General features: G+C 45.6%; 1 protein-coding gene across 1 annotated transcript in view; it reads left to right on the top strand.

Annotated features, from left to right (window-relative positions):
• The window catches only part of LOC119970799 (nipped-B-like protein), a 559,915-nt gene that overhangs the window by 197,724 nt on the left and 334,923 nt on the right, over window positions 1-27,268 (top strand).

Below are 27,268 nucleotides of genomic sequence, written 5' to 3'. Positions count from 1 at the left end.
TCCGCCGCCCGCCCCCTCCGCCGCCCCCGCCCCCTCCGCCGCCCGCCCCTCCGCCGCCCGCCCCCTCCGCCGCCCGCCCCCTCCGCCGCCCGCCCCCTCCGCCGCCCGCCCCCTCCGCCGCCCGCCCCCTCCGCCGCCCGCCCCCTCCGCCGCCCGCCCCCTCCGCCGCCCGCCCCCTCCGCCGCCCGCCCCCTCCGCCGCCCGCCCCCTCCGCCGCCCGCCCCCTCCGCCGCCCGCCCCCTCCGCCGCCCGCCCCCTCCGCCGCCCGCCCCCTCCGCCGCCCGCCCCCTCCGCCGCCCGCCCCCTCCGCCGCCCGCCCCCTCCGCCGCCCGCCCCCCTCCGCCGCCCGCCCCCTCCGCCGCCCGCCCCCTCCGCCGCCCGCCCCCTCCGCCGCCCGCCCCCTCCGCCGCCCGCCCCCTCCGCCGCCCGCCCCCCTCCGCCGCCCGCCCCCTCCGCCGCCCGCCCCCTCCGCCGCCCGCCCCCTCCGCCGCCCACCCCCTCCGCCGCCACCCCCTCCGCCGCCCACCCTCCGCCGCCCTAGGTTAATCGTAGAATTTTGGACACGAAGGGCAATTTATCATGGCCAATCCACCCAACCTGCACATCTTTGGACTGGGGGAGGAAACCGGAGTACCCGGAGGAAACCCACGCACACACGGGGAGGATGTGCAGACTCCACACAGACATTGACCCAAGTCGAAATCGAACGTGGGACCCTGGAGCTTTGAAGCAATTGTGCTATCCACAATGCTACCGTGCTGCCCTTAAGAAGAAATTAATCTACACTCCATTATTCTACCCTAATCCATGTACCTATCCAATAGCCACTTGAAGGTCCCTAACATTTCCGACTCAATTACTTCCACAGGCAGTGCATTACATGCCCCCACTACTCTCTGGGTAAAGAACCTACCCCTGACATCCCCTCTATATCTTCCACCATTCACCTTAAATTCATGTCCCCTTGTAATGGTTAGTTCCACCCGGGGAAAAAGTCTCTGACTGTCTACTCTATCTATTCCCCTGAGAATCTTATCAACCTCTATCTAGTCGCCCCTCATCCTTCTTCGTTCTAATGAGAAAAGGCCTAGCACCCTCAACCTTTCCTCGTAAGACCTACTCTCCATTCCAGGCAACATCCCGGTAAATCTCCTTTGCTCCTTTTCCAAAGCTTCCACATCCTTCCTAAAATGAGGTGACCAGAACTGTACACAGTACTCCAAATGTGTCCTGACCAAGGTTTTGTACAGCTGCATCATCACCTCACGACTCTTAAATTCAATCCCTCTGCTAATGAACGCTAGCACACCATAGGCCTTCTTCACAGCTCTATCCACTTGAGTGGCAACTTTCAAAGATCTATGAACATAGACCCCAAGATCTCTCTGCTCCTCCACATTGCCAAGAACCCTACCATTAACCCTGTATTCCGCATTCATATTTGTCTTTCCAAAATGGACAACCTCACACTTGTTAGGGTTAAACTCCATCTGCCACTTCTCAGCCCAGCTCTGCATCCTATCTATGTCCCTTTGAAGCTGACAACAGCCTTCCTCACTATCCACAACTAACACTGAGGCATCAAAGGGGAATTGGATCATTTTCTGAAAAGGGACAAGGCAGTGGAGTGACACTAGTTGAGTTGCTGCTTCTGTATGCCGGTGCAGACCTGTCCTCCTGAAAGGCTGCCTCTTGTGCTGTAATTATACTATAATTATGATTCGAGCCTCTGGTGTAAGGGGTAATAATATTAGCATCGATAAATGTTTTGCTATCATACCGACAGAGTTGGCATAAATAGCCCATTTTCAGGTTGGTGAATTAACTAACTAGTGGGGTGCCATCGGCATCAGTGCCGGGGCTTCAAATATTTACAATCTATGCAATGGGATAATTGGACTGATTGTATTGTTGCCAAATTAGCTGACGATACAAAGCTAGGTGGGGTAGTAAGTTATGAAGATGACATAGCATCAGCAAAAGGATATATATATGGGAGCACGGTGTGCGTGTGTGTATGCATACACATGGTATATACATGGTAGCACAATTGCTTCACAGCGCCAGAGTCCTGGATTCGATCCCCGCACTGTGTGTGTGGAGTCTGCACATTATCCCCGTGTCTGTGTGGGTTTCCTCCGGGTGCTCCGGTTTCCTCCCACAGTTCCGAAAGACGCGCCGTTAGGTGAATCGGACATTCTGAGTTCTCCCTTTGTGTATCGAACAGATGCTGGATTGTGTGGTGAGGGGCTTTTCACAGTAACTTCATTGCAGTGATAATGTAAGCTACTTAATAATAATAATAGCTTACTGTCACAAGGAGGCTTCAATGAAGTTGCTGTGAAAAGCCCCTAGTCGCCTGTTTGGGGAGGCCGGTACTGAAATTGAACCTGTGCTGCTGGCCTTATTCTGCATTGCAAGCCAGCTGTTTAGCCCACTGTGCTAAACCAGCCCTTGTGACACTAATAACGATTATTATTAAATGTTGTGAGTGAGCAAAAATTTGACAGATGGAATATAATGTTGGAAAGTGTGGCAGTACAGTTCGGCAAGAAGAATAAAAAGTAAACTAGATATTGAATGAAGAGGGACTGCAGAAGGCTGCAATGCAGAGGGATCTAGGTGCCCTTGTCCTTGAATCACAAAGTTAGCATGCAAGTTATTTGGAAGGCGAATGGGATGTTGTCCTTTATTGCAAGGGCGATGGAATTTAAAAGTAAGGAATAATAGAACATAGAACAGTACAGCACAGAACAGGCCCTTCGGCCCTCGATGTTGTGCTGAGCATTGTCCGATACCAAGATCAAGCTATCCCACTCCCTGTCATTCTGGTGGGCTCCATGTGCCTATCCAATAATCGCTTGAAAGTTCCTAAAGTGTCCGACTCCACTATCACAGCAGGCAGTCCATTCCACACCCTAACCACTCTGAGGAAAGAACCTACCTCGGACATCCCTCCTATATCTCCCACCCTGAACCCTTATAGTTATGCCCCGTTGTAACAGCTACATCCACCTGAGGAAATAGTCTCTGAACGTCCACTCTATCTGTCCCCCTTATCATCTTATAAACCTCTATTAAGTTGCCTCTCATCCTCCTCTGCTCCAAAGAGAAAAGTAAGAAGTCTTCCAACACCAGGCTAAAGTCCAACAGGTTTGTTTCAAACACTAGCTTTCGGAGCACTGCTCCTTCCTCGGGAGAATCAATTCACCTGAGGAAGGAGTAGTGCTCCGAAAGCTTGTGTTTGAAACAAACATGTTGGACTTTAACCTGGTGTTGTAAGACTTCTTACTGTGCTCACCCCAGTCCAACGCCGGCATCTCCACACCAAAGAGAAAAGCCCTAGCTCCCTCAAACTTTCCTCATAAGACCTATCCTGCAAACCAGGCAGCATCCTGGTAAATCTCGTTTGCACCCTTTCCAATGCTTCCACATCCTTCCTATAGTGAGGTGACCAGAACTGCACCCAATACTCCAAACGTGGTCTCACCAGGGTCATGTACAGTTGCAGCATAACCCCGCGGCTCTTAAACTTAAGGCCTCTGTTAATAAACGCTAACAACTATAGGCCTTCTCCACGGCACTATCCACTTGAATGGAAACCTTCAGAGATCTGTGGATATGAACCCCAAGGTCTCTCTGTTCCTCCACATTCCTATGAACCGTGCCGTTGACCCTGTAATCCCGCATTCAAATTTTTTCTACCAAAATGAATCACCTCACACTTACCAGGATTAAACTCCATCTGCCATTTTTCGGCCCAGCTCTGCATCCTATAAATGTCTATTTGCAGCGGACAACAGCCCTCCACCTCATCCACTACTCCACCAATCTTGGTGTCATCAGCAAATTTACTGACCCATCATTCAGCCCCCTCCTTCAAGTCATTGAAAAAAATCACATAGCAGAGGACCCAGCACTGATCCCTGTGGTACACCGCTGGTAACTGGTCTCCAGTCTGAGAATTTTCCATCCACCACCACCCTCTGTCTTCTATGTGATAGTCAGTTACTTATCCAATTGGCCAAATTTCTCTCTATCCCATACCTCCTTACATTTTTCATGAGCCAACCATGGGGAACCTTATCATATGCTTTACTAAAATCCAGGTATACGACATCAACTGCTCTACTTTCATCTACACACTTAGTTACCTCCTGAAAGAATTAAATCAAATTTGTGAGGCAAAACTTACCCTTCACTAATCCGTGTTGACTATCCCGGATTAAGCTGCATATTTCCAAATGGTCATAAATCCTATCCTTCAGGACCGTTTCCATTAACTGACCGACCAACGAAGTAAGACTAACCGGCCTATAATTGCCAGGGTCATTCCTATACGCTTTCTTGAACAGAGGAACAACATTCACCACTCTCCAGTCCCCCGGCACTATCCCCGTGGACAGTGAGGACCCAAAGATCAAAGCCAAAGACTGCAATCTCATCCCTTGCCTCCTAAAGAATCCCTGAATCTATCCCATCTGGCCCAGGGGACTTGTCGACCCAAAGGTTTTTCAAAATTGCTAATACATCCTTCCTCAGAACATCTACCTCCTCCAGCCTACCCGCCTGTATCACACTCTCATCCTGAAAACCATGGCCCCTCTCCTTGGTGAACACTGAAGAAAAGTATTAATTCAACGCCTCCTATTTCTTCTGACTCCATGCACAAGTTCCCACTATTGTCCTTGACCGGCCCTAACCTCACCCTGGTCATTCTTTTATTTCTCACATAAGAGTAAAAAGCCTTAGGGTTTTCCTTGATCTGACCCGCCAAGGACTTCTCATGCCCCCTCTAGCTCTCCTAAGCCCTTTTTTTTTTTAGCTCATTCCTTGCTACCTTGTAACCCTCAAGCGACCCAACTGAACCTTGTTTTCTCATCCTTGCATACGCTTCCTTTTTCCTTTTGACAAGACATTCAACCTCTTTTGTGAACCATGGTTCCCTCGCACGGCCATTTCCTCCCTGCCTAACAGGGACATACCTATCAAGAACATGCAGTATTTGTTCCTTGAACAAACTCCACTTTTCATTTGTGCCTTTCCCTGACAGTTTCTGTTCCCATCTTATGCTCCCTAATTCTTGCCTAATCGCATCATAATTACACCTCCCCCAATTATAAACCTTGCCCTGCCATATTGCCCTATCCCCCTCCATTGCAATAGTGAAAGACACCGAATTGTGGTCACTATCTCCAAAGTGCTCTCCCACAAACAAATCTAACACTTGGCCCGGTTCATTACCCAGTACCAAATCCAATGTGGCCCCACCCCCTTGTCGGCCTCTCCACATTATTGTGTCAGGAAACCCTCCTACACACACTGTACAAACACTGCCCCATCCAAACTGTTCGACCTATAGAGGTTCAAATCAATATTTGGAAAGTGAAAGTCACCCATGACAACTACCCTGAGACCTCCACACCTATCTATAATCTGTTTTGCAATTACTTCCTCCACATCTCTATTACTATTTGGGAGCCTATAGAAAACTCCTAATAACGTGACCGCTCCTTTCCTATTTCTAACTTCGGCCCATATTACCTCAGTAGGCAGATCCCCTTCGAACTGTCTTTCTGCAGCCGTTAAACTATCCTTGGTTAACAATGCTACTCCTCCACCTCTTTTACCACCTTCCCTACTCTTCCAGAAACATCTATACCCCGGAACTTCCAACAACCATTCCTGTCCCTGTTCTAACCATGTCTCCGTAATGGCCACAACATCGTAGTCCCAAGTACCAATCCACGCTGCAAGTTCACCTACCTTATTCCGGATGCTCCTTGCATTGAAGTAGACACACTTCAACCCACCTTTCTGTCTGCTGGTACACTCCTGCGACCTTTATACCCTCCTCAGTACCTCACTACTCTCAACACTGACTTCTGGACTACAGCTAGTTTTCCCATCCCCCTGACAATTTAGTTTAAACATCCCCGAAGAGCCGTAGCAAATTTCCCTCCCAGGATATTGGTACCCCCCTGGTTCAGGTATAAACTGTCCTATCTGTACAGGTCCCACCATCCCCAGAATATACTCCAATTATCCACGTAACTGAAACCCTCCCTCCTACACCATCCCTGCAGCCACCTGTTTATCTGCACTCTCTCCCTGTTCCTCACCTCGCTAGCATGTGGCACCGGCAACAAACCAGAGATGACAACATGGTTTGTCCTGACTCTCAGCTTCCACCCTAGCTCCTTAAACTCCTGTTTTAAATCCCCGTTCCTTCTCTTACCTATGTCGTTGGTACCGATGTGTACCACGACTTGTGACTGTTCCCCCCTCCCCCTAAAGAATTCTGAAAACACGGTCGGAGACGCCACGGACCCTGGCACCCGGGAGGCAACATGCCATCCGTGAGTCTCTTTCGTTGCCACAGAACCGTCTATCTGTCCCTCTCGCTATCGAGTCCCTAATAACTATTGCTCTCCTGCTCTCCCTCCTTCCCTTCTGAGCCACAGGGACGGACTCAGTGCTGGAGATCCATTCACCGTGGCTTACCCCGGTAGGTCCCCGCCCCGCTCAACAGTATCCAAAGCGGTATACTTGTTACTGAGGGGAACGACCACGGAGGATCCCTGCACTGACTGCTTCCTCCCAGCCCCCCTCACCGTCACCCATCTATCTTGATTCTTCGGAGTAACTACATCCCTGAAGCTACTATCTATGACGAGCTCTGGCTCCCGAATGATCCGGAGTTGCTCCAGCTCCAGTTTAACGCGGTTTCTGAGGAGCTGGAGATGGGTGCACTTCCCACAGGTGAAATCAGCAGGGACACTGACGGCGTCACTCACCTTAAACATTCTGCAGGAGAAATAGAACATAGAACATAGAACAGTACAGCACAGAACAGGCCCTTCGGCCCTCAATGTTGTGCCGAGCCATGATCACCCTACTCAAACCCGCGTATCCACCCTATACCCGTAACGCAACAACCCCCCCTTAACCTTACTTTTATTAGGACACTACGGGCAATTTAGCATGGCCAATCCACCTAACCCGCACATCTTTGGACTGTGGGAGGAAACCGGAGCACCCGGAGGAAACCCACGCACACAGGGGGAGGACGTGCAGACTCCACACAGACAGTGACCCAGCCGGGAATCGAACCTGGGACCCTGGAGCTGTGAAGCATTTATGCTAACCACCATGCTACCCTGCTGCCCCTAATAATAATAATAAACTTTTTGTCACAAGTGGGCTTGCATTAACATTGCAACGAAGTTACTGTGAAAATCTCCAACAATCACTCCATTCGCCATTGGTACACAGTGACTGCAGAATATATCAACTACAGAAGGACTTGGACAGGCTGGGAGACTGGGCAAAGAAGTGGCAGATGGAATAAAATGTGGAAAAGTGTGAGGTTCTACATTTTGGAAGGAGGAATTTAGGCAGAAACTATTTTCTGAATGGGAAATGCTTAGAAAATCAGAAGCACAAAGGGACTTGGGTGTTCTTGTTCACAATTCACTTTGGGTTAATGTGCAGGTTCAGTTGGCAGTTAACAAGGCAAATGCAATGTTAGCATTCACGTTGAGAGGGCTAGAATACAAGACCAGGGATAGACTTCTGAGGCTGTATAAGGCTCTGGTCAGGCCCCATTTGGAGTATTGTGAGCAGTTTTGGGCCCCGTATCTAAGGAAGGATGTGCTGGCCATGGAAAGGGTCCAGAGGAGGTTCACAGAATGATCCCTGGAATGAAGAGCTTGACGTATGAGGAATGGTTGACGACTCTGGGCCTGTGCTCGTTGGAGTTTCGAAGGATGAGGGAGGATCTTATTAAAACTTGCAGGCTACTGCATGGCCTGGATAGAGTGGACGTGGAGAGGATGTTTCCACTTGTAGGAAAAACTAGAACCAGAGGACACCATCTCAGACTAAAGGGACGCTCCTTTAAAACACAGTTGAGGAGGAATTTCTTCAACCAGAGGGTGGTGAATCTGTGGAACTCTTTGCTGCAGAAGGCTGTGGAGGCCAAATCACTGAGTGTGTTTAAGGCAGAGATAGATAGGTTCTTTATTAATCAGAGGTTATGGGGAGAAGGCAGGAGAATGGGGATGAGAAAATATCAGCCATGATTGAATGGCGGAGCAGACTCGAGAGCCGACTGGCCTAATTCTGCTCCTCTCTTAGGGGCTGTTTAGCACACAGGGCTAAATCGCTGGTTTTGAAGGCAGACCAAGGCAAGCCAGCAGCGCGGTTCGATTCCCGTAACAGCCTCCCCGAACAGGCGCCGGAATGTGGCAACTCGGGGCTTTTCACAGTAACTTCATTGAAGCCTACTCGTGACAATAAGCGATTTTCAATTTTTCATTTCTTATGCCTAAGGGTGCAAATGGTGTGCTATCTACTCTCAATGTGTGAGGTGGCGGTGGCGTGGTGGCAATGTTGCTGGGTAGTATTCTAGGGACTCTTGCTCTTGTTTTGGGACGTGGGTTCAAATGTCACCACGGCAGCTGGTGGAATTTTAATTAAGTCAATAAATCTGGAATACAAAATCCATCATCAAAATTATCAACTGTTATAAAAACCCATCTGGTTCACTTTAGGGGAGATCCACAACAATAAGGGCAATTAGGGTTGGACAACAAATGCTGGCCTCCTCAGTGATGACGACGTCCTATGTCCTGCCACCTTCAAAGATCCTGAGTCACACTGTCTCTGTACACTGTGTCATTTAGTCTTATCTTGCCACTGCCTCTCACCTGTCTGTATTAATTTATGTCTGCTTATTGTGTTAGCCGATGTGTCCTGTTGCAGCCAATTGATATCGTCCTTGCTGTCAGCGAAGCCCTCCAAGATTGTAATTGTCGAAATTTAAAAATTTTACTGTGTGCTCATTATATTTACCCAATGAATTTTTACATTTCCCAGCTTTAGTTTAAACTAATGCCTTAGTTTTGAGAGCAAAAAGGAGCAATACTCATCAACCAATCATTTCTTTATTGTATCTTAGAGGCTACTGAAGTTGCCATAGTCCCAGATGACCATAGACTGCTTTCCCCTTTGAGGGGGAGAGCTGATTGGTGGTGGTTTAACCTGAGGATCACCATACCTCAGGCATGGGGCAAGGTTGATGAGGTGGGGCCTTAATGAATAACCTCAGCCGGTACAGGAATTTAACCCTTACTGCTGGCCTTGCTCTGCATCGCAAACCAGCTGTCTAGGGAGGAGTGGTTACATGAGGCAAAATTTGGAAAGTTAACGAGAAAGGACAAGGCAATCGGGGGCGATGGTGGCATAGTGGTAATGCCTGGACTAGTAATCTAGAGGCACAAACTAATGCTCTGACAACATGGGTTCAAATCTCAATTCAATTAATAAATGTGGAATTGAAAACTAGTCTCAGTAATGGTGAGAATTACACCTATTATCAACTGTTGTGGTTCACTAATGCCCTTCAGAGAAGGAAATCTGCCAATTGTACCTGGTCTGAACTATATGTGAATCTGAGGAATTCACCTGAGGAAGGAGCTGCGCTCCGAAAGCTCGTGTTTGAAACAAACCTGTTGGCCTTTAACCTGGTGTTGTAAGACTTCTTACTGTGCTCACCCCAGTCCAACGCTGGCATTTCCACATTATGTGAATCTAGACACATAGCATTGTAGTTAACACCTAAGTGCTCTCTGCAATTGCTGAGCAAGTTACTCCGTTCAAGGACAACAAATGCTGGCCTTTCCAGTGATGCCGACATCCCACAAAAGAATAAAGAGAAAAAAATAGAGCAGTGTGGCAAGGGCACCTAATGATGACTAGAGTCTTGACAAGAAGGGACAGTATGTACAAACATGAGAGTACAACCACAAATAACATTAGTGTAGGTAAAAATGTTAAGACAGAATTAGAGGCTATTTTTAAATGCGCACAACACTCGTAACAAAATGGATGAACTGATGGCACAAATATAAATCTTGTTGAAGGATATTTAACATTTCAAAAAGACAAGCAGGTAGGAAAATGTGGTAGGGTAGCTCTGTTAATCAAAGATGACTTGGTACGCCGGCACGGTTCCTCAGCGCCAGGGACTCGGGTTCAATTTCAACCTTGCATGACTGTCTGTATGGAGTTTGCAAATTCCCCCCCCGTGTCTGCGTGGGTTTCCTCCAAATGCTCTGGTTTCCTCCCACAGTCCAAAGATGTGCAGGTTAGGTGGATTGGCCATGATAAATTGCCCCTTCGTGACCAAAATGTTGGGTGGGGTTGTGGACGTGGGCCTAGGTAGGGTGCTCTTTTGGAGTGTTGGTGCAGACTCAACGGCCGAATGGTCTACTTCTGCACTGTAGGGATTCTATGATTCTGAACAGTGAGAGATTACCGTATGTTGAAAAAGCAAGATGTGGAATAGGTTTGGGTAGCGATGAGACTCCATTTCTGGGAGTAGTATATTTTTAGGCCCTCTAACAGTAGTTGCGCAGTAGGACATAATGTGAAAAAAGCTGCCACAATAATCATGGGTGACCTTAATCCAAATGTAGATTAGATGAATCAGATTGGTAGCCTGGAAAATAACTTCATAAGAGTATTAGGCAGCACGTTCTACAGCCTATCAGGCTATTCTTGACCTGGATATGAGAGGATTAATCAATAAATCGATAATCTTATGGTAAATGAGACTAGGCAATGGAGATCATGACATTATAGAATTTCATGTTCAGTTTGAAGGGGGGAAATGTGGATCTAAGGCTAGCGTTTTAAATATGAATAAAAGTAATTGAAAGGATGTGAAAGCAGTGCTAGCTGAAATGAACTGGGAAACTAGGTAGGTTAAAAGTTAGGACAGATGCAGCAGCAGACTTTTAAGGAGATGTTTAATAACAATCAGGAAAGATTTATCTCAGTTCGAAAGAAGGATTCTAAGAAAGATTATGGCCTATAATAAGGAAGTTAAGGATTTTGTCACATTGAAAGAAACCCCAAACAAATCTGAAAAGGTTAGTGGGAGGTCAGAAGATTGGTCACATTTTAAGAATCAGCAAGGAATACTTTCTCCCTCTTATTTTCTATTATTAATTTGAGGGAGAAAGTAGAGTATGAGTGGAAGCTAACAGGTAGGGCAGCACGGTAGCACCGTGGTTAGCACAGCTGCTTCACAGCTTAAGGGTCCCAGGTTTGATTCCCGGCTTGGGTCATTCTCTGCGGAGTCTGCACGTTCTCCCCGTGTCTGTGTGGGTTTCCTCCGGGTGCTCCGGTTTCCTCCCACTGTCCAAAGATGTGCAGGTTAGGTGGATTGGCCATGATAACTTGCCCTTGGTGTCCAAAAAGGTTGGGTGGGGTACTGATTTACGGGGATAGGGTGGAGGCGTGAACTTGGGTGGAGTGCTGTTTCCAAGGGTCTGTGTTGACTCGATGGGCCGAATGGCCTTCTGCACTGTAAATTCTAAGGTAAAATAAAAGCAAAGATTAAGTATTCCCATAAGTGGTTAAATAGGTACAGAGTAACAAAAGCTTGTGTTGGTCCTCTAGGGAGTGTGTCTGGGCCACTGGTAATGAAAAACAAGGAAATGGCAGAGGTGTTAAAAGGTATTTTGTTTTTCACTGTGGAAGACTGAGAAAACTTCCCAAAGGTACTTGAAAATCAAGGGGTGAATTGTGAGGGAGGAACTTAAAACAATCCCCATCACTGGGAACAAAGTTCTGTGAAACTATTAGACCAGGTGGCCTGCATCCTTATGAGTGGCTGCAGAGATAGTAGATGCATTGGATCTAATCTTCCAAAAGGCTCCGATTGGGGGAAAAAAACAAATTTAACAACCTTTATTCAAGAAAGGTCAGAGACCGAAAGCAGGAAATTAAGGCCAGTTAGCCTAACACCTGTCATAGCGAAATTGCTAAAATCCATTATTGAGATAATAGGATACTGAGAAAATCAGAATTTCAGAGTCAACATGGCTTTGTGAAAGGGAAATCATGTTTATCTAATTTATTAGAATTTTTTGAAGAAGTAACAAGCAAGCTGGATAAAGGGGCACTTGTCGTTCATAGAATCATAGAATTTAAAGTGCAGAAGGAGGCCATTCGGCCCATCGGGTCTGCATCGACCCTTGAAAAGAACACTCCACCCAAGCCCACACCTCCAACATATTCCCGTAACCCAATGAATCCACCCCACCTTTTGGACCCTAAGGGCAATTTATCATGGCCAATCCACCTAACCTGCACATCTTTGGACTGTGGGAGGAAACCGGAGCACCCGGAGGAAACCCACGCAGACACAGGGAGAACGTATAAACTCCGCACAGACAGTGACCCAAGCTGGGAATCAAACCTGGGGTCCTGGAGCTGTGAAGCAACTGTGCTAACCACTGCTAGTGTGCTGCCCTTAAATGTGGTGCACTTGGATTTCCAGAAGGCACTTGATTAGGTGCTACATGAAAGTTAATTACACAGATAAGATTACATGGTGTCGGGAGAAACATGAACATGATGAAGGAATGCTTAGCTCGTGGAAGCAGAGTCGGGAAAAATTGATCATTTTCAGATTGGCAAGCTGTTACTAGTGGAATGCCTTGGGGATCAGTATTGGGGCCTCAACTATTTACAATCTACATCAGTGATTTGGATAAAGGAACAACATGTACAATAGCTAAATATGCTCATCATCTTTATTGGTGTCACAAGGAGGCTTACATTAATACTGCAATGAAGTTACTGTGAAAATCCCCTCGTCGCCACATTCTGGTGCCTGTTTGGGTGCACTGAGGGAGAATTCAGAATGTCAAATTCACGGAACAAGCACGTTTTTCGGGACTTGTGGGAGGAAACCGGAGCACCCGGAGGAAACCCACGCAGACACGGGGAGAACGTGCAGACTCCGCACAGACGGTGACCCAAGCCGGGAATCGAACCTGGATCCCTGGCACTGTGAAGCAGCAGCACTAACCACCGTGCTACCCGTATCAAGGTAGGAAGGAAAGCAAGTCATCAAGAGAAGGAAGAGAGTCTGCAAAGGGACATAGACAGATTGTGACTGGGTGAAACATTAGCAGGTGGTGAGTATAGTGTAAGAAAATGTCAACTTGTGCATATTGACAGGAAGAATAGAAATGGAGTATACTATTTATTTGGAGAGAGATTTCACAATTGGTGGTTCATAGGGATCAAGGTACCCTGGCAAATGAATCACAAAATATTACAACGAAAGTACAGTAAATGATTGGGAAAACAAATAGAATGTTGATGTTTATTGTAAGGGGAGCAGAATATGAAAGTTCTGTTGCAACTGAACAGGGCCATGGGGAGACCATATCTGGAATATGTATGATTTTACTGGTGTACAGGTTTAGTTTCCTTATTTGAAAAAAAAATAATTGTATAGAAGCAGTTCAGAGAAGATTCACTTGCTTTATCCTCGGACCTATCTTATGAAGAAAAGTTGAACAAGTTAGGCCTATATCCATTGACATTGAGAAGAATGAGAGGTGATCTTATTGAAACATATAAGCTCCTGAGGGGACTAAATGGGGTACACACTGGGAGGCTGTTTCCACTTGTGGGAAATTTAAAATAAGGGGACACAGTTTAAGAATAAGAGGTCACCCCTTTAAGACGAAGTTAAAGATAAATATTTTCTGTGGATTGAGGGTGCATGTTGGCAGTGGTTAGCACTGCTGCCTCACAGCCCCAGGGACCCAGGTTCGATTCTCGGCTTGGGCCACTGTCTGTGTGGAGTCTGCCCGTGTCTGCGTGTGCTTCCTCCGGGTGCTCCGGTTTCCTCCCACCGTCCAAAGATGTGCAGGTTAGGTGGATTGGCTATGCTAAATTGCCTCTGGTGTCCAAAAAAGGGTAGGTGGGGCTACAGGGATAGGGTGTAGGGGTGGGCTTGGGTAGGGTGCTCTTTCCAAGGGCCGGTGCAGACTCGATGGGCCAAATGGTGGCCTCCTGCACTGCGAATTCTATGATAACTTGAGTTCAATCCAGCCTTGCGTGACAATGTGGAGTTTGCAAGTTCTGCCCATGTTTGTGTGGGTTTCCTCCGGGTGCTTCAGTGGAGTGGGCCTTGGTCGGGTGCTCTTTCAGAGGGTTGGTGCAAACTAGATGAGCTGAATGGCCTCCTGTACTGTAGTTCTGTGGGCCGATGGTGTGTGGAAATTTGTTCCCCAGAAAGTACTGTGAGCACATTTCGTCTCTGTGTCTAAGGAAGGATGTGCTGGCCTTGGAAAGGGTCCACAGGAGATTGACAAGAATGATTCTTGGAATGAAGAGCTTGTCGTAAGAGGAATGGTTGAGGACTCTGGGCCTGTACTCGTTGGAATTTAGAAGGGTGAGGGGGGATCCTATTGAAAATTGTAGAATACTGCGTGGCCTGGATAGAGTGGACATGGAGAGAATGTTTCCACTTGTAGGAAAAACTAGAAGCAGTGGGCACAGTCTCAGACTAAAGGGACGATCCTTTAAAACAGAGATGAGGAGGAATTTCGACAACGACAGTGTGGTGAATCTGTGGAACTCTTTGTCGCAGAAGGCTGTGGAGGCCAAATCACTGTGTGTCTTTCAGACTGAGATTGATAAGTTCTTGATTAATAAGGTGATCAGGAGTTATGGGGAGAAGGCAGGAAAATGGGGATGATAAAATATCAGCCATGATTGAATGGCGGAGTAGACTCAATGGACCGAATGGCCTAATTCTGCTCCTATATCTTATGGTAATGAGTCTGAGACATTCAATTTATTCATGGCAGAGGGCAGCACGGTGGCCTAGTGGTTAGCATAACCGCCTCACGGCGCTGAGGTCCCAGGTTCGATCCCGGCTCTGGGTCACTGTCCGTGTGGAGTTTGCACATTCTCCCCGTGTCTGCGTGGGTTTCGCCCCCACAACCCAAAAATGTGCAGAGTAGGTGGATTGGCCACGCTAAATTGCCCCTTAATTGGAAAAAATAATTGGGTAATCTAAATTTATAAAAAAAAAATAAAAAAATTTATTCATGGCAGAATTAGACAGCTGTTTAATAGACGGGAGTGGAGGGTTATTGAGGGGGCAGTCAGGAAAGCGGAGATGAGACCACAACCAGATCAACCATGATCTTATTGAATGACGCAGCAGGCTCGAAGGACTGAAAGGCCTGCTCCTGTTCCTAACAATATATTTTGAACACGACGGGGAACTAGTTGTTTGAGATTTGGCGATATGTAATGAGACAGACAGCATTCGTTAGTGACGTCATCAATATAGGATCCTTTAGGTGTGAGAGATCATAAGATGGAATTTGTTATTTTTGAGGGTGAGAAGTTTAGCTCTGAAATATAAGGTTATGAAGCCAGAATTAGCGAAAGTGGATTTGAAAATCTGGTGAAAGATGAGATTGTAGAAAAGCAATGGCAGATAGTTAAAACTCTCAATGAGGACATATAACATTGAGGAAGAAAGATGAAATGAGAAGGATGCGCCATCTTTGACTAAGGATGTTAAGGTTGGATTATCAAATTGAAAGAATAGATGTACAATGTTGCAAAGATTGGAGACATTTATTTAAAAGCCATTTGGTTTCAAAGAAGAGGAGAAATTGGAAATATGAGATAAAATTGGCAAAAGCTATAAAAAAGACAGTTGGTGTTGACCAATTGTATGAAAAGGAAGCGAGTAGCTAAAGTAAGTAGGTGAGATGAGGGGATGAATAATGGAAAACGAGGAATTAGTCGAGACTTTGAACAATGTTTTGTATCTGTCTTCGCAGTAAAAGATAAAGTTTCCCAAGAAATCTAGAGGCAAAAGGAAGGGAGGAACTTAAAATAGCCACTATCACTGAGAAAAGTAGAGCAATACGTAATTAAACTAAAAGCTGAACTGATGGTCTGAATCCTAGACCCTTAAAGGAATTGGATACAGAGGCGGTGGATGTTATTGGTTGTTAACTTCCAAAATGCTCAACGTTCTCGATTTGAAAACCATAAATGTAAGAACATAAGAACTAGGAGCAGGAGTAGGCCATCTGGCCCCTCGAGCCTGCTCCGCCATTCAATGAGATCATGGCTGATCTTTTGTGGACTCAGCTCCACTTTCCGGCCCGAACACCATAACTCTTAATCCCTTTATTCTTCAAAAAACTATCTATCTTTACCTTAAAAACATTTAATGAAGGAGCATCAACTGCTTCACTGGGCAAGGAATTCCATAGATTCACAACCCTTTGGGTGAAGAAGTTGCTCCTAAACTCAGTCCTAAATCTACTTCCCCTTATTTTGAGGCTATATGCCCTAGTTCTGCTGTCACCCGCCAGTGGAAACAACCTGCCCGCATCTATCCTATCTATTCCCCCTCATCCTTCTAAATTCCAACGAGTACAGTCCCAGTCTACTCAACCTCTCTTCATAATCCAACCCCTTCAGCTCTGGGATTAACCTAGTGAATCTCCTCTGCACACCCTCCAGCGCCAGTACGTCCTTTCTCAAGTAAGGAGACCAAAACTGAACACAATACTCCAGGTGTGGCCGCACTAACACCTTATACAATTGCAACATAACCTCCCTAATCTTAAACTCCATCCCTCTAGCAATGAAGGACAAAATTCCATTTGCCTTCTTAATCACCTGTTGCACTTGTAAACCAACCTTCTGTGACTCATGCACTAGCACACCCAAGTCTCTCTGAACAGCGGCATGCTTTAATATTTTATCGTTTAAATAATAATCCCGTTTGCTGTTATTCCTACCAAAATGGATAACCTCACATTTGTCAACATTGTATTCCATCTGCCAGACCCTAGCCCATTCACTTAACCTATCCAAATCCCTCTGCAGACTTCCAGTATCCTCTGCACTTTTCGCTTTACCACTCATCTTAGTGTCATCTGCAAACTTGGACACATTGCCCTTGGTCCCCAACTCCAAATCATCAATGTAAATTGTGAACAATTGTGGGCCCAACACGGATCCCTGAGGGACACCACTAGCTACTGATTGCCAACCAGAGAAACACCCATTAATCCCCACTCTTTGCTTTCTATTAATTAACCAATCCTCTATCCATGCTACTACTTTACCCTTAATGCCATGCATCTTTATCTTATGCAGCAACCTTTTGTGTGACACCTTGTTAAAGGCTTTCTGGAAATCCAGTTATACCACATCCATTGACTCCCCATTATCTACTGCACTGGTAATGTCCTCAAAAAATTCCACTAAATTAGTTAGGCACGACCTGCCCTTTATGAACCCATGCTGCGTCTGCCCAATGGGACAATTTCTATCCAGATGCCTCGCTATTTCTTCCTTGATGATAGATTCCAGCATCTTCCCTACTACCGAAGTTAATCTCACTGGCCTATAATTTCCTGCTCTCTGCCTACCTCCTTTTTTAAACAGTGGTGTCACGTTTGCTAATTTCCAATCCACCGGGACCACCCCAGAGTCTAGTGAATGTAGCACCACGATTGAAGAAAGGAAGGAGATGTCAAGCAGGAAATTATATGCCAGTTCATCTAACATCTGTCCTCTGGAAAATATTTAAAGTCCATTCTTGAGGTAGTAGAAGGACATATAAAAAATCATAATACAATCAGGCAGAGTCAGCATGGTTTTATGAAAGGAGAATCATTTTTGACAGATTTATTCTGTCAAATATAATGTTTTAACTCTTAACTGCCCTTCAAGTGCAATTGGGGTGGGCAGTAAATGCTGGCCCAGCTGGCGGCGCCCACATCCCATGAGAGAATAAAAAAATAATTGAGCTCTTTAAGGATGTAACAAGCAGGGTGGATAAAGGGAAACCACTAGATGTAGTGTATTTGGATTTCCAAAAGGCATTTGATAAGGTACGACATAAAAGGTTGCAGGTCATAAAATTCTAAAGATCACAGCACATGGTTTTGGCGATTATATATTAGCGTGGATAGAGGATCGGCTAACAGGAGGTAGAGAGTAAGTATAATTCCTCCTTCTCGGGTTGGATAACTGCAACTAGTGGAGTGCTGTGGGGGGGGGGGGGTTTCCAGTGTTGGGGCCCAACTGTTTATGATCTAAATCAGGAGTTCTCAACCTTTTTTAACCCATGGACCCCTTTTCCTCTTAATTTTTTTTGTGGACCCCCATAGCCATTCCACAGAAAAAAAAGCTTCTTATATGTGTGGTAAACTAATCCTAAAGTCCATCTACCTTACTGTGCGGGTTGGAAATGGATTAGCGGTATTTTCGTACGTTGCCAAACTTATTCTAATATGAAAAGTAATGAAAAAAACTTTTTACTGACTAAATTGAATTAAATAACTCTAAAAATAACCAATTCATATCAAATATACACAGTTTCTAGTGATTACTGTGTTAAAGAGAGAGAGAGAGAGAGAGAGAGAGAAAGGTGAATATTCATCATGAAAACAAACATTTTTTTCTTCTACTTGATTCTCAGTAATAACAATTGTTCTGAAGTAGAATTGCTCTATGGACCACTAAAATATCACCGTGGACCCCCAATTCGGTATTTTTTTTGTGGGCACACCCAGTAATGTTACATGGACCCCCAGGGTCCATGTGGACCCCGGTTGAGAACCACTGATCTAAATCAATGACTTGGATGACGAGGTGTTTTGCTAACACTGTTGCGGAGGTTTTAAACTAATGTGGCAGGGAGATGGGAACCGGATTAGGAAGTGAGAGGTCAGTAAAGAGGCAGCAACTAAAGCCAGTAAGGTACTAGATAATAAATTCATTGTGACTAAGGGGAAGAGTAGACAGGGAAGAGATGATGAATAAAAAGGGACAGGTGGCCTGAGGTGCATTTCTTTTCATGCGAGATGTGTAGCAGGTAATGCAGATGAATTTAGGGCTTGGATTAGTACCTGGGAATATGATATTGGTTGAGGGAAGGGCAATATTGGCAACTAAATATCCCAGAGTATTGATGCTTCAGGAGGGATAGACAGGGAGGTAAAAGTGGTGGAGGAGTTACATTACTGGTCAGAGATGATATCACAGCTGTGATTAAGGAGGGCACTATGGAGGATTCGAGCAGTGAGGCAATATGGGTAGAGCTACGAAATAGGAAGGGTCAGTAACATTGTTGCGACTGTACTACAGGCCTCCCAAAAGCGAGCGTGAAGTAGAGGTACAAATATGTAGACAGATTATAGAAAAATGTAGGAGCAATAGGGTGGTTATGATGAGAGATTTTAACTTCCCCAACATTGAATGGGACTCATGTAGTGTTGGAGGTGTAGCTGGAGCAGAATTTGTAAAGAGCATCCAGGAGAGTTTTTTTAGAGCAGTATGTAAATAGTCCAACTCGGGAGTTGGTATTGGGGAATGATCCCGGCCAAGTGGTTGAAGTTTCAGTCGGTGATTACTTTGGGAATAGCGATCACCATGCGTAAGTTTTAGAGTACTCATGGACAAAGACGAGAGGGGTCCGAAAGGAAGAGTGCTAAATTGGGGAAAGGCCAAGTATAACAAAATTCGGCAGGAGCTAGGAAATGTGGATTGAGAGCAGCTGTTTAAGGGTAAATCCACATTTGAAATGTGGGAGTCTTTTGAGGAAAGGTTGATTAGAGTGCAGGACAGACATGTCCCTGTGAAAATGAGGGATAGAAATGGCAAGATTAGGGAACTATGGATGACGGGTGGAATTGTGAGACTAGCTAAGATGAAAAAGGAAGCATACATAAGATCGAGGCGACTCAAAACTGATGAAGCTTTGGAGGAAGATCGGGAAAGTAGGATAAATCTCAAACGTGCAATAAAGAGGGCTAAAAGGGGTCATGAAATATCTTTGGCTCACAGGGTTAAGGAAAATCCCAAAGCCTTTTATTCGTATATAAGGAGCAAGATGGTAAGTAGAGAATGGATTGGCCCACTCAAAGACAGAGGAGGGAATTTATGCGTGGAGTCAGAGGAAATGGGTGAGATTCTTAATGAGTAATTTGCATCGGTATTCACCAAGGAAAGGGACATGACGGATGTTGAGATTAGGGATGGATGTTTAAATACTCTAGGTCTAGTCGGCATAAGGAAGGGGGAAGTTTTGGATATTCTAAAAGACATTCAGGTGGACAAGTCCCCAGGTCCGGATGGGACCTATCCCAGGTTACTGAGGGGAGCAAGGGAAGAAATAGCTGGGGCCTTAACAGATATCTTTGCAGCATCCTTGAACACGGGTGAGGTCCCGGAGGACTGGAGAATTGCTAATGTTGTCCCTTTGTTTAAGAAGGGTAGCTGGGATAATCCAGGGAATTATAGACATGTGAGCTTGACGTCCGTGGTAGGCAAACTGTTGGAGAAGATACTGAGGGATAGGATCTATTCACATTCAGAAGAAAATAGACTTAGCAGTGAAAGGCAGCATGGTTTTGTGCCGGGATTAGGTCTTACAAACCTACTAGAATTCTTTGAGGAAGTGACAAAGTTAATTGATGAGGGAAGGGCTGTAGATGTCATATACATGGACTTCAGTAAGGTGTTTGATAAAGTTTCCCATGGCAGGTTGATGGAAAATGTGAAGTCGCATGGGGTTCAGGGTGTACTAGCTAGATGGATAAAGAACTGGCTGGGCAACAGGAGTCAGAGAGTAGTGGTGGAAGGGAGTGTATCAAAATGGAGAAAGGTGACTAGCGGTGTTCCACAGGGATCCGTGCTCGGACCACTGTTGTTGTGATATACATAAATGATCTGGACGAAGGTATCGGTGGTCTGATTAGCAAGTTTGCAGATGATACTAAGATTGGTGGAGTTGCAGATAGCGAGGGGTTCTGTCAGAAAATACAGCAAAATATAGATAGATTGGAGAGTCGGGCAGAGAAATGGCAGATGGAGTTCAATCCAGGCAAATGCGAGGTGATGCATTTTGGAAGATTCAATTCAAGAGCTGACTCTACGGTCAATGGAAGGGTCCTGGGGAAAATTGATGTACAGAGAGATCTGGGAGTTCAGGTCCATTGTACCCTGAAGGTGGCAGCGCAGGTCGATAGAGTGATCAAGAAGGCATACAGAATGCTTGCCTTCATCGGACGGGGTATTGAGTACAAGAGTCGGCAGGTCATGTTACAGTTGTATATGACTTTGGTTAGGCCACATTTGAAATGAAATGAAAATCGCTTATTGTTACAAGTAGGCTTCAATGACGTTACTGTGAAAAGCCTCAAGTTGCCACATTCCGGCGCCTGTTTGGGGAGGCTGGTACGCGAATTAAGCCGTGCTGCTGGCCTGCCTTGGTCTGCTTTAAAAGCTAGGTATTTAGCCCAGTGTGCAGGTCTGGTCGCCACATTACCAGAAGGATGTGGATGCTTGAGAGAGGGTGCAGAGTAAGTTCACCAGGATGTTGCCTGGTATGGAGGGTGCTAGCTATGAAGACAGGTTGAGTAGATTAGGATTGTTTTCGTTGGAGAGACGGAGGTTGAGGGGGGACTTGATTGAGGTCTACAAAATTGAGAGGTATGGACAGGGTGGATAGCAACAAACCTTTTCCAAGAGTTGGGGGGGGGGGGGGGGGGGGGGGGGGGGTCAGTTACAAGGGGGTCATGATTTCAAGGTGTGAGAGGGAAAGTTTAAGGGAGATGTGCGGAGAAACTTTTTTTACACAGAGGGTGGTGGGTGCCTGGAACGCTTTGCCAGCAGAGGTGGTAGAGGCGGGCACGATAACATAATTTAAGATGCATCTAGACAGATATATGTGGTGGGGAACAGAGGGAAGTAGATCCTTGGAAAATAGGCGACAGGTTTAGATAAAGGATCTGGATCGGTGCAGGGTGGGAGGGCCTGCTCCTGTGCTCTAGTTTTCTTTGTTCTTTGAGACCAAGTACATTGCAGACAATTTTGCTGATGACAAATATAGAGGGGAAAAGCAAGTAGGAACGATGGAAGCTGAGGGGAGACCAGATTGATGTCTACAAAATTACGAGAGGCACAGACAGAATGGATAGTAGAAGCGTTTTTCCAGGTAGGAAGACTCAATTACAAGGGGGCACAGGTTCCAGGTGAGAGGGGGGATGTTGAGGGGAGATGTGCGGGGTAAGGTTTTCACCCAGATGGTGGTGGGTGCCTGGAACGCATTGCCAGTGGAGGTGGTGGAGGCAAGCACGATAGCAATGTTTAAGATGTATTTTGATATACACATGGACGGGCTGGGAATGGAGGGATAGAGATCATTTGGGCAATCAGTAGCAGATCTAAATAAGGAATCTGGATCGACGCTGGCTGGGTGGGTCGAACGGCCTGTTCTTGTGCTGGAATGTTCTCTGAGGAGCATAAATAAAGAATCAGGAAAGTGAAAAATTTGGTGAAATATAATGTTGGAAAATGTGAGGTTACCAACTGAGGGGGAGGATAGAAAAGCAGAATATTATTTAAATGGAAAGACACTGCTGATTCCTGGGATGAAGGACAGCTGTATTATGAGGAAATGTTGATACGGTTGGCTGTGTACTTAATGAGAGGTGATTATATTGAAACCTATTAAATTTTGACAGGGCTTTGAGAGGGTAGGTCCTGGGAGGATTTCTCCTCTGTTGAAGAGATCAAGAATTAGAATAAGAGATGTCCCATTTCGGCTGCAGATAAGTAATTTCCTCTGAGGGTTATTCGCCTTTGGAATAACGATATAGTATCAGAAGGCATAGAATCTCTGTGGGTAGAGTTGAGGAATCGCAACGGTAAAAAGACCTTAATGGGAGTTATGTCCAGGCTCCCTAGCAGTAGTCAGGAGGTGGGGCAGAAAATACATCATGAGATAGAAAATACATGTAAAAAAGGCAATACAATAATCATGGGGGACTTCAATATCCAGGTGGACTGGGAAAATCAGGTTGGTAGTGGATCCCAAGAAAATGAATTTGTGGAATGTCTAAGAGATGGGGTTTTTTTGGAGCAGCTTGTGACCGAGCCCACTCGGGAACAGGCAATTCGGGATTTGGTGATGTGTAAGGAGGCAGACTTGACTAGGGAACTTAAGGTGAAGGAACTCTTAGGGAGCAGTGACCACAATATGATAGAATTTACCCTGCAATTTGAGAGGGAGAAGCTGCAATCAGATGTAACGGTATTACAATTAAATAAGGGTAACTACAAAGACATGAGGGAGGAGCTGGCCAGAGTTTATTGTAAAAGGAGCCTAGCAGGAAAGACAGTGGAACAGCAATGGCAGGAGTTTTGGGGGTATTTGGGAGGCACAACAGAAATTAATCCCAAGGGGGAGGAAACATGCTAAGGAGAGGACAAGGCATCCATGGCTGATGAGGGGTGTCAAGGACAGCATAAAGCTAAAGAAAAGCCGACAAAGTGGTGAGGATTAGTGGGAAGCCAACAATGTTGACAAATGTGAGGTTATCCATTTTGGTAGGAATAACAGCAAACGGGATTATTATTTAAACAATAACATATTAAAGCATGCCGCTGTTCAGAGAGACTTGGGTGTGCTAGTGCATGAGTCACAGAAAGTTGGTTTACAGGTGCAACAGGTGATTAAGAAGGCAAATGGAATTTTGTCCTTCATTGCTAGAGGGATGGAGTTTAAGACTAGGGAGGTTATGTTGCAATTGTATAAGGTGTTATTGAGGCCACACCTGGAGTATTGTGTTCAGTTGTGGTCTCCTTACTTGAGAAAGGACATATTGGCACTGGAGGGTGTGCAGAAGAGATTCACTAGGTTAATCCCAGAGCTGAAGGGGTTGGATTACGAGGAGAGGTTGAGTAGACTGGGACTGTACTCGTTGGAATTTAGAAGGATGAGGGGGGGATCTTATAGAAACATTTAAAATTATGAAGGGAATAGATAGGATAGATGCGGGCAGGTTTCCACTGGCGGGTGAAAGCAGAACTAGGGGGCATAGCCTCAAAATAAGGGGAAGTAGATTTAGGACTGAGTTTAGGAGGAACTTCTTCACCCAAAGGGTTGTGAATCTATGGAATTCCTTGCCCAGTGAAGCAGTTGAGGCTCCTTCATTAAATGTTTTTAAGGTAAAGATAGATAGTTTTTTGAAAAAAAAAGGGATTAAGGGTTATGGTGTTCGGGCCGGAAAGTGGGGCTGAGTCCACAAAAGATCAGCCATGATCTCATTGAATGGCAGAGCAGGCTCCAGGGGCCAGATGGCCTACTCCTGCTCCTAGTTCTTATGTTCTTATGATTGGGAAGCCTTTAAAAGCGAGCAGTGGACAACTACAAAAAGCAATAAGGGGGGGGGGGGGGGGGGAAGATGAAGTATGACTTCAAGCTAGTTAGTAACATAGATGAAGATAGGAAGAGTTTTTTTCAAAATATGAAAGGTAAGAGAGAGGCAAAAATAGACATTGGACCACTGGAAAATGTGGCTGTAGAAGTAATAATAGGAAACAAAGAAATGGCAGAGGAACTGAATAGTTACTTTGCATCAGTCTTCACGGTGGAAAACACCAGGAGAACCAGGGGGCAGAGGTGAGTGCAGTGGCCATTACTAAGGAGAAGGTTCTGTGGAAACTGAAAGGTCTGAAGACGGATAAACCACCTGGACTGGATGGGTTGTAACCGAGATAGCTGAGGAGATTGTGGAGGCATTGGTGATGATCTTTCAGGAATCACTGAAGGCAGGAAGGGTCCCAGAGGACTGGAAAGTGGCTAATTTAACACCGCTGTTTAAGAAGGGAGGAAGGCAGTAGACGGGGAAATTATAGGCCGGTTAGCCTGACTTTGGTCGTTGGTAAGATTTTAGAGTCCATTATTAAAGATAAGATCGCAGAGTACTTGGAATTGCATGATAAAATTGGACTGAGTCAGCATGGCTTCATCAAGGGGAGATCAAGTCTGACAAATCTGTTAGAGTTCTTTGAGGAGGTAACGAGGAGACCCGTGGCCGTGATTTATTTAGATTTCCAGAAGGCCTTTGACAAGGTGCCACATAGGAGACTGTTAAATAAGTTAAGAGCCCATGGTGTTAAAGGTAAGATCCTGGCATGGATAGAGGATTGGCTGGCTGGCAGAAGGCAGAGAGTGGGGATAAAGGGGTCTTTTTCAGGATGGCAGCCGGTGACTAGTGGTGTAGCTCAGGGGTCTGTGCTGGGACCACAACTTTTCATAATATACATTCATGATCTGGAAGAAGGAACTGAAGGCACGGTTGCTAAGTTTGCAGATGATACAAAGATCTGTAGAGGGGCAGGTTGTATTGAGGAAGCAGGTGGCTTCCGAAGGACTTGGACAGGTTAGGAGAGTGAGCAAAGGAGTGGCAGATGGAATACAATGTGGAAAAGTGTGAGGTTATGCACTTTGGAAGGAGAAATGGAGGCATGGACTATTTTGTAAATGGGGAGCAGCTTCGGAAATCAGAATCACGGGAGTGCTTGTTCATGATTCTCTTAAGGTTAACGTACAGGTTCAGTCGGCGGTTAGGAAGGCAAATGCAATGTTAGCATTCATGTCGAGAGAGTTAGAATACAAGACCAGGGATGTACTTCTGAGGCTGTATAAGGCTCTGGTCAGACCCCATTTGGAGTATTGTGAGCAGTTTTGGGCTTCGTACCTAAGGAAGGACATGCTGGCCCTGGAAAGGGTCCAGAGGAGTTCACAAGAATGATCCCTGGAATGAAGAGCTTGTCGTATGAGGAACGGTTGAGGACTCTAGGTCTGCACTCGTTGGAGTTTAGAAGGATGAGGGGGGAATCTTATTGAAACTTACAGGATACTGTGAGGCTTGGGTAGAGTGGACGTGGAGAGGATGTTTCCACTTGAAGGGAAAAACTAGACGCAGAGGGCACAATCTCAGACTAAAGGGACGATCCTTTAAAACAGAGATGAGGAGGAATTTCTTCAGCCAGAGGGTGATGAATCTGTGGAACTCTTTGCTGCAGAACGCTGTGGAGGCCAAATCACTGAGTGTCTTTGAGGCAGAGATGGATAGGTTCTTGATTAATAAGGGGATCAGGGGTGATGGGGAAAAGGCAGGGGAATAGGGATGAGAAAATATCAGCCATGATTGAATGGCGATGCAGACTCGATGGGCCGAGTGGCCTAATTCTGCTCCTATGTCTTACGGAATGCTCTTCCCCTGGGAGAATTGAGGTTGGATTATTTAAGGCTGGGTTGGATAGCTTTGGTCAAGGGAGATGAGGGTTATGGGAGAAAACTGAAAGGCGAAGTTGAGGCCACAATCAGATCAGCATCATTTGACAAATCAGAGTCCAGTGGCAAAATGGCCTAGCCCGCTTTGTACTTATGATCTAATGTTTATTTCTTCCCAAGGTGTAAACTGCACTTTGCCAGCCTACATGCATGTTTATGGCACCTATTTGTGGGATGAACTAGTGCCCCATTAATATTTCTTAGTGTATATAGGAACTGGAGTAACGATCTGTTTTTGATTAGGTTTTTTTTTGTTCAATCCCAGTTTGATTCAACCTGTAATGTCACTGCACCGTACCAGCCTCCCCGGACAGGCGCCGGAATGTGGCGACTAGGGGCTTTTCACAGTAACTTCATTGAAGACTAGTCGTGACAAGTGATTTTCATTTCATTTTTCAAGCTGGGGTGATGATGCTCAGTCCTTGTTTCTTTTCTGATCATTCATCAACCATAGATATACTGGATAACTTTCTGCGAGATTTTAAACCAGTATGTTTCCTGACGAGGCAGATGGACTAGCTTCCTTTGCTGAAGGGCAATTAAAGTGCTTCAACCAGGAGCAGACTATGTCCTTTTCAGGTGATAGCCTTAAATCCATTGAAAGTTTTAAGAGTTTAAGTGTGTTGCCTACTTTTCAAAGGCAATTGCAGCTTCTATTGTCTTGATCCAGATCAGTCACTGATTTTCAGCATGATGAACAACCTTGTCCAAAGTGGACTCCTGCAGTCAATTTCCACTTAGCACCTGCCCATCATAACACCACCGTTGACTCATTTTTGGGTAATGGACTGCCATTGCCGTGGATCCTTGGGCACTGGGAATTTGTTTACAGGAATCTGGTTTCTCAGTAGCTCGACAGGAATAAATATTTCTATGCTTGTTGCTTTCAGCATCAAAACTGCATAAGTGCTTGACCTGAGATACAAGCACATTCAAAGTGATTTTTCACGGGCTAAATGAAATGATTTGTTGGCACTTGTATCTATCTAAAGGATACACCTTTTTAAATCTCTACAAAATCATTGCCAAATCCTTTACTTCTAGTGGAATGTGCATTCAGCTGGAAGTACTTTCCTTTGACTTGGTAATCACCACCTTCTCCCAACATATTCCTGTTGGTTAATACTCTTTTGGTGTTCAAGAATACATGTTTGCCTTGTACTTAGATAATTGAGCTCTACACACCTGAGAATTGGCAGAAGTATTATGGAATTAGACCTGTACTTTTTAAAAAAAAAATGTAATTCTGATCCCTAT

Source organism: Scyliorhinus canicula, chromosome 8 (assembly GCF_902713615.1).
Source record: "Scyliorhinus canicula chromosome 8, sScyCan1.1, whole genome shotgun sequence".
Lineage (NCBI taxonomy): Eukaryota > Metazoa > Chordata > Chondrichthyes > Carcharhiniformes > Scyliorhinidae > Scyliorhinus > Scyliorhinus canicula.
The sequence above is the reverse complement of the archived record's forward strand: the minus strand, read 5'-3'. Positions and strand labels throughout refer to the sequence as shown.